The sequence below is a fragment of the Cariama cristata genome, unplaced genomic scaffold (assembly GCF_000690535.1).
Source record: "Cariama cristata isolate BGI_N322 unplaced genomic scaffold, ASM69053v1 scaffold46181, whole genome shotgun sequence".
NCBI lineage: Eukaryota > Metazoa > Chordata > Aves > Cariamiformes > Cariamidae > Cariama > Cariama cristata.
The window spans coordinates 4,291-13,038 of NW_009599563.1; the positions used below are offsets into that span (position 1 = coordinate 4,291).

Consider the following 8,748-nt stretch of genomic DNA (forward strand, 5'->3'; position numbering starts at 1 on the left):
AAACCAGTTGTTAGCCATATTTTTTTTTCCTGTAAAAACAAGCAGGGAAACAGATAATGTATCAATTTTCAAGATGTGTTTAAGACCTGGGAAAAGAAAATACCAGATCCTTATACATACTATATCCTATAAAAAGCTGTATTTTGGAGAAGCCATTACTGAATTTTTTTGGTTTAGTGATATGTGATGATAGAAGGGTGTGTGTTTTCCTATCGTTCTGACATTTTTATAATGTTAATGATTTAAATGATAAACCCCATATGGTTAGAAAAGCCTGGTGCTGAGGGAAAAATACGAGTTTTTGGATTTGTGTGCAAAGGTATGTGTGCATGTGTATATATGTGTGTATGTTTGTGTATATATATGTGTATACATGTATGTATGTCTGTTAAAATGAGAACATACCATGGGGTAAGGGGAGCACAGATGTAAGGCAGAGCTATAAGTGATTGTTAGCTAGCATGTTCCCTTTGGCGCTACCCCTTTCTTCCCTCTACCATTACTTTTCTTGTTATTTTTATTTATTTATGGAAATGAATGTGTGTTGTATCTCCTGTAAATGTTATCAGATACTCCCTGTGGCTGGGGAGCTGTTAAACTACCTGAGGAACTCCATAATGTATAATCTCATTTCATTAACTTTTAGCACAGTATTTATTAACTTTGTAGAAATAGTAATACCTCCTTACCAGGCAAAATTATAATCTTTACAAGTTCCGTTAGTCTCATTAAAACTATTTTCTCCTTCTCAGTTTCTTTACTGGGGGCGGGGGGGGGAACCCTCTTAATTACTGATTAGTGTGCTGTGTAAAGAAAGTTGCATTGCTTTTTCTTAACTTTTGTAAATGAAATAATAAATCAGACTAGTGAACAAGTGGGTCTATGCATAGTTGCAATATTCTAACTAATCACTGTGACAGACTGGATCATCTGGAAAGTTAGGAGAAAATAAGAATTATTTCCCTGAGTCATTTGCAAAGAGATCATTAAATTTCCAGAAGTGAAGCAACGTGGGTTTTTTGGATTCCCTGTATGAAAAAAAAACACAACAAAACCAAAACCAAAACCCCCAAAACCAAAACACCCACATCTCATATTTTCAAATAAGCTATAAAGAAGTGAAAAATACTATTTTTAATCAATTTCCTATCCAGTAAGAATACTAAGGATACTCTGGAAGTATTAAATATGTATATGAGAATGTGAAGTATGTTTGTCCATTACGATTTCATGAAGAAGGGATTTCAGGGGAGCTCTTTTGAGAGTAGTTTAAAAGAATTTCAGCTCAGAATGTGAGATTTTTCTGTTATGGGAAGTTGAAAAAAGAACTTCTTTGGGGCAATAAGTTGATGGTTTTTGTAAGTATGCATATATATTCCATTTAAATGCATATATGAGGTTAAGTGTTTACTTGCAGGGGAAGGGGGCAGGAAATTATGATGATTTGGGTTAGCAGAATCAAGTGGAAAAATTGAAGAGATAGGTCTTTTGTAGTGTTTGGTGAAAGCATAGTTTTCTTTTTGTCACTTGCACAGAGTGGTTCACGTAAGGGTTTGAAAAGGTCCTAATGTGGGTTAGGTATGTTTATACAACAGTTGAAATAATGGTTTTATTAGTTTAATGTTAAAGAATACTGAATACACTGTGTCAGTTTAAGTAAAATATAATGTAGTTGCAATAATTGGGGATGAAAGAATTTATGGTGAATTTGAATACAATCATTTCAGTGCATCACAAGCATTCGGTGATCTCCACAAATATCTGGGACAGGTTTAAATGTGGATAGTTCTTGGTTCTCAAACTTGAGGGTAGTTTGTGCTCAGCACAAAACAGCATCAGCAGAATGAGGTGGGGGACAGGAGAGCTCTGAGCTGCTTCATGCTCTACACAGCATGGCAACATCTGTTGCCTTTTGATCTTTTATCTGGTGCTTGAGGATGGGAGGTATACACTATCACATGCTTAGCGTTCTTCCCAGAGACCCTCTGGAAAGACCCCGTAGATTTGAAGGTGTGCACTTTGCCTTTGTCTAAAACCAGCTTTAAGTAAAAGATAGAGGTCATAAGTGTGAGCATTAGCTGGTATGTTGTTTCTTTCGGTTTTAACTTACTTGTGTAAGTCTTAAAAAGTAGAAAATAATTTTTCTGATCAGCTGTTTAGGTTGGCTGAATTGCAATCTGTTATGCAGTGCACTGTGAACTAGTGAACTGACTTTCATAATTCTTTGATTTCCTCAAGTCATTAAAGCTTAGGATCATGTCTTGTTTTTCATGTAGTATTGGTGAAATAAAATTCTCCTTTTGTTTTTGAACTAAGAATTATTTAAGTGTAAAAAGTAAAGCTTTGAGATGAGATAATTCTGATTAGGAATTTAGAATAAACAAGTCTTAAGTGACAGTTGTTTCATAACACTACATTTGTCAAGATCTTCTTGTTAGTATCTTTTAATTTTTGGAACAACCCTAATATATATCAAAGTTTAAGATACACTTACTTTTTAAGCTGAGTAAGTGAGTAGGAGTGTAAATATATACACCTAAAAGAAAGTGAAAACTGACTCTCCTTTCATACCTGTATATAAATGAGATCAAATAGTTAGCAGTATTGAGTAACTTCTCTGTAGCAGTTTTGAACTTGCATACCAAAGGATGATATTTAGAAGACATCTCTCCTTTATTTCAAGTAAAATGTTTGTTAAATTTCTTTTTATCAACTTACTTATAATTCTTGATAGTATTTTTAGTTGTCTTTTTATCTATAGTGAAGAATCTTGTCTGTGCAGTTTTTGTACTATACAGGCATTCAGAAAGTGAAATGTTTGCTGTTCAAGTTATCATCTGACTTACACAAATGATTCTATGTCAATATACTTGTTATCTAATACTTGCTCATAGGATATCTAAAAACCACGTCTTCTATCATCCATGTAAACACCAGCACAAAATAATAATCCCAATCTTAAACTAACTGCACTTCTCCTGATGTTTAATAGACATTATGAAAATTAGGTTTTAGGAAGCCTGTTTGATTTAAAACCAAAAAAACCCAACAATATCACATACACGCACACACTGTAATTGTTTTGCTAATCTGCAACATTGATATAAACAAGCTTTTTTCCCCCGGTATACCTTAAATCATGAATATTATCACAAAACAGGTTTATCAAAGTCTTTCCAGATTTTCAATAGTCTAGTCAATTGGCTGCTTTATAAGGATCCTCTTAAAAGTTGTATTTCTGTGTCTTTTAAATGAAGTGCAAAGAACTAAGTTTCTGCACTGTAAAAATTCCATATGGGACTGCTAACAGTCCTACATCAGTCTGCTTTAAGATAGTCCTGCAGGAATTATAAATTTATTTTTATTTGTAATGCACAATAATTAGGTAGCTTTTTTAATTCTTGCCTTAGTCAATGGGAGCTGTATACCTCAATTCCCTAGACTGTGTCTCCCTCCTCCCTGTTTCCCCTGCAAGTCTTTCCCAATCTCAATTAACAAAGTAATTAGAAAATATACTTATAGCAACCAAATGTTTCCCAAAGCTTTTACTGTTTTATATGTATTTAGTTGAAAATGTGTATCTATATATGGATTATGGTATGGTAGGAAGCTTTAGAGCTAGGGAGGGGAGTAGAGGAGGTGTCCGCCTCCTTCCACTCCTACATTGAGAGTCTGCGTAGACACTTGCTCCGTATTGTCACCTGAAGACACTCTCTCCCACTGTTAAAGGCACCTTGCTGGCTAGGTTAGATGCCGAGGCTAGGTGCTGTGAATTTTATTTTTTTTTTCCCCCCCTTCCAAAGATTTCAAAAAAAACCCCCCACATATAAATACATATCCTAATGTGAATCTAAGGACTGATCTAATAAATACTGTTAGATGAAAGCACTACAAAGGGTTATATTTAATTGGGTGGAAATACAAGCATGTGCTTCAATGCTTTCTAGAATGGATTTTTCATGCTTTTTGGTTTAAAAGCTATGTTGGTTTCAGCTGTGAACATGACACTTGTTAGTAGTCTCCTTTTGTGCAGTCATACACATGTGGGTTCATTGTGTACCAATGTTAGACTCAACTAAAGTGTTTGGAAGATGTCTTTCCTTCCATCCCAAGGAGCCAAATTCTCCTTATTATTACTAATTGCCCTTGTTAGCACATACTTTTAAAGGAAGCAATGGTTTTCTGAAAAGGTACTGCAGATTAAAAAAAAAAAAAAAAAGTAAAATACTATTGTCCCCTTCACTATTGCAGTCATCAGATGCCTGAATGCGGAAACGCCTGAGTAGCAGCATAGCATGCTCTGCGCAATTTGTTCAGAGTTCTAGTCATCTTACTGCAGTCTTGAGTGCCCCATACGTGAGGAACTGCTTGTAGTGTTTAAGCAAAGGCACCCTTTGTTTGGTTTTAGTTCACCTTTTTGCTATGTATCTGTGGAAAAAAACTGGTGTGTCTTTCTTTTAGTTACCATTTACCCAAATGGCCCAGATAAAACAGGTGTTTCACTTCTTTTCCTCAGTAGAGAGTTCCTCCAGTTGTGCGTTCTTTCTGTTTTCATCTACTGGACGTGGGAAATTTGGCAGGTATTTCCAGAGCTTAGCTCTGTGATGATACTCAGCACAGACGCAATTTCATAACATGTCTTCTGTCCCAGAAGCCCGATTGTCAGTACAGATTATGGTTTAAAGCTGCTAAGGTGTTTTGAGATTGAAATATAAAACATCCAGCCATATATATCGTAGATCTAACTGAACTTAGAGGCCACTTGTTTACTTAGCTTCCTATCTAGTCAGTATTTTCCTCTTCAGGGAGCGATAGCTTTTGCCTTCAAGTAACTTCTTAAAATAAACTTAGTCTTGCACCTGACAGTACTGCTTTAGTCATACGTAGCTGTAAGCTGTTGCTTAAAGAAAGCCATGAGGGGGGAAGAAAAAAAATCAAGGAAAACTTGTGATACATGTTCTGATTCAACACTTCGCTATTCAGGAGCAGCTTAATATAAGATTAGAAAAATGTGGCTTATTAAGACTTACCTCCCTTTGGTCAGTGTTTTGATGGAAGCTGTGATACTACTCAGTTTGCTTGATGAAATTTTACTAAAGCTAATGAGGGAGTGCAAGCAAAGGCCTTACAGCAACAGTTAACCATATCTTCTGATAATTCTTACAGATTGTGCAATTATGTGATTACAAGTGGATATTAAAATGCCAAAAAATGCCTTTTTTAAGAGTTAAATGTTAGGTCTGAGAAGTGTTGGAAATAATCGACTTTCGAAAATGAGCCTTCAGGCACTATAATGAACTTGCTGTCAGTCTTCTGTGCAATATCTTTTTCCCTTCTGGGTGCTTTAAGGGTATATTGTATGTCTTATTTTGTTTTGATCAGTATGTTTTAAGAGTCTGTATATTGGCTAATGATGTATCTTTTTCTGTACAGCATGGTGGAAGATGTTTTAAAATTTTGCACTTTTCTAGGATTTGCAAGTTTGTAACCTGACAATTTTTAACATGCACACTTTTGTACATAATTAGCATTGTATATATTTAACAAGTCTGAAGCAAATAAAAGTAATTGAATGCATAACTTCTCCCTTTATTAACAGTGCAAAAATGAAACTAATAGTGTGGGAGTACACTAAATGAACAATTCTTTCATTTAGCAGGTAAAGCTAAGCAGCAGGAACAGCTGTCTTGGTGTCCTGTCTTAATTGTGTTAAAGTAACTTGGTTTTTTTCGGTGGGGAAGGAATCAAAGTGGATACATGAATGTACAGACCCTTCCAGACTAAGAATAGCTATGACTACTTGAGTATTGCAATAAAAATTGTCTTTTTGCTAGGAAGGAGAGACGTCTGAGACATGAATTGGGGTGGGCAAAAGAGCCCACTAATGAATATTTATCTTTATTTATAAAGATAAAGTTCTCCAGCCACCCTGGGACTAGAAGCATCTCTTTCCTTCCTCCTCATTGTCTTCCCATATAGTGACTTTTGCTGCAGAATGTGCAAGGCTACAGATTCTGGAGATTACTGTCAATCAGGAGGAAACTGAAATCTGTTCCAGGCTCATGTTCAGTTGGTTTCTTACCCCTGTAAACAAGACAAACCATGCTGTGTGAGCTTTAACAGGAGCTAGGACTACTGTGCTTCCATCTGTTACTAGGGACGGAACTGAGGCATCCTTATTCATAACAAGCAGAATTTTGACTCCCTTCCTTGCCTGCATCACTGGACATACATATTAAATTTGTTAGTAATGTTTGTATGACTAAAGACATGAGTTACCTTGTTAGACTTCAGTGCATTAGGGCCAAACTGGCATTCCCCTGGCCTTCAATAACAGAGCTGACTACTGGGGCTCTTTCTGTGAATGGTAACTATAGTTCAGAAACATAAACATCTATGGATGTAACACCATAGCACTTACTGGGTAAGTTAGACATCCTTTAGAGTGCTGTCATACTACCTGCTCCTTTGGAGCATAAAGCAATACTCATGTTTTCCCCAAAGAGAAATGGAAGCAAGGGATTAAGTAACTTCCGATGTGGGGGACAGGCAGCATGTCTCTCTCCCTTTCTATCTGAAGGAGGATGTCAATTCAAATGAAGCATTTACCTCAGAAACAGACGTGCTCCTGTCACTCCTTGCAAGGTGGCTTTGTCTCCTTCCACTAGCAGCATTGCACCTTCCCGCAAGCCCTAATGTAGGTGGAAACACTTAACATTATTTTCAACCTATTTGAAAGGCTAGAATGCTTGTCACGAGCAGGCCAGTCTTAGTGCAGCTCACCATGGCAACAGAAAAGACTTTCTTGCTCACCTATTTTTAACAAAGATGCCAAGGCAAAATTAGGTGAGTTATTTTGTGTTAGAAGCTGGTTTTCTTGTTTATTTTTCACTTTTAAAGGAGAAACCATCAAGGAGAAAAGGAAAGTGTGTTTTTTCCACAATTACTTCTGCTACCACCATTCTTAAATCCAGTTTGGGCCAAGCAACAGCCAACTGGTTTTGTTAAGAGCACAAACGTTATCCTCCAAGCTCAAGCACAGGGCCAGGAAACCGAGAGGTCCCACTTCCCCAGATGGACGTACTGTAATTATGAACATACTACTGAATGAGCAAATTCAGAAACCTACAGAGATTAAAACAAAATGTAAAGTTAAGAATATCTGCAAAAAGATTAAGGGGAGGTATCTTACCATCTGCATGCACACCACCTCGAACATACAACACAGGACTGGTGGCCAGTGACTGGAAAGATCAGAGCTGTCTAAAACACAGTGTTTGGCAACAGGACTCCAAGCATCTAACAGGCAGAATGCATTTCATTTGTTCAAAATCCAAAGTTGAAGCTCTTAGCAAGAATGTAACTGGCCTTCCATGCCACAGTTCTGAAAACTTGTCAGGCAGGGAAACCCACACTGAAACCTAGCAAGAATACATTTAAAATGTTTACCATGCTGCAGCCATGAGCTTCCTGACTGGGAACTACTACTCACCAGAACTGGAAGGGTGTTTGGTTCTTCATGGTATTGGCGAATTCTTTCCTCTCTTGTCTCCTGCAATAATGAGTGTAGATTTAGCTGCCCAGGCGGTAAGTTAGGACTTGGAGCTATCAAAGTAGGATGACACCAACCAATTTCATAACATTAAACAAAGCAGGCACTTCCCCTCAAGCAGAATGGAGTGGCAGGATTGACATCAATATATATGTATTTTACCCTTCATCACTACCAGCAACTGCTGTAGGTTGATCAAACAGAACTCACACAATCCCAACCCTGAAAAGCCTTAAAACTTACTTCCACTCAATCCACTTTGAGTTTGGGGTTTTTTGGGTGGGTTGGTTGGTTGGTTTTTTAAATGCTATCTCTATGTGCTCACTCTCAGAGCAAGAGCACTGAGAAAGATGGTAGAAGCAAATGCCTGAGATGCCACCTTCATGAAAGATAGTAGTGAACCATGGATTTCCACTGATTAAATATCTGCTTGTTTGTCCTTAAGTAGGTATTACACTGAAGAATTTCCTTCTTTGAACAGCTCTGCCATGTTTTCTGAGGGTTTGCTGCTGAACTGAGCAACAGTAGTTGAAGAAATCAAACCAGAAGGATATGTTGGTAAGGAAACACAGGAACACAGCAGGGACTTGGTACAGCACAGAGCTTCCAGCCTCCTCTCGGAGAAACAGCAGAAGTTATTTATAGGAAAAAGACTGCCTGCTGATCTAGTGACAAGCTGATGAAATGAGTACCTACAACTTCACCCCCCGATCCTCCAGTTCTTCATTGTCCCCTAATTCTTCATATTTCCTCTAACCATGAAGAAATTTTGATTACAAGGAGGAAAGTATTTTGGGTGTTAAAAAGATGCACCACAGAAACTGTTCCCCAAGGAATTAGTTCCTGATAGACTATTCAAGAATCAGCTCCTCCATACAATGAAGATGTCAGTCTTTGTGCTTGACAGTTAAAAGTGTTTTTCTTTCAGCTATACTAGTACATGTGCTTGCTTGGTACTGGACATTACAGGGTGTGCTCTCTGCAAGGACACTAGTGCCTAGGTATTTTTTTACACAAGAAGATTGCATGCAATCTCAAAATCTCCCTGTTCTGATGGTTCTTCCAGACCTTTGGATATTTAAGCCTCTTAATGTATGCTGAAGTTAGGGCTTCTCAAGCAGCAGGCAAGACAGACTATGGCAGGACTTTCCAGAAACACAGTGCATTGCATCTTAATATTTCAAGTTTATCCCCCG

At 37.4% G+C, this 8,748-nt stretch overlaps 1 long non-coding RNA gene across 1 annotated transcript; it reads right to left on the bottom strand.

Annotated features, from left to right (window-relative positions):
* Positions 1-5,882: 5,882 nt before the first annotated feature.
* Positions 5,883-7,552, bottom strand: LOC104168932. The gene is made up of 3 exons (XR_696518.1): positions 7,493-7,552; positions 6,610-6,692; positions 5,883-6,084 (listed from the first exon to the last, which is right to left on the bottom strand). It is a non-coding gene; the product is annotated as an uncharacterized LOC104168932 (long non-coding RNA).
* Positions 7,553-8,748: the final 1,196 nt, after the last annotated feature.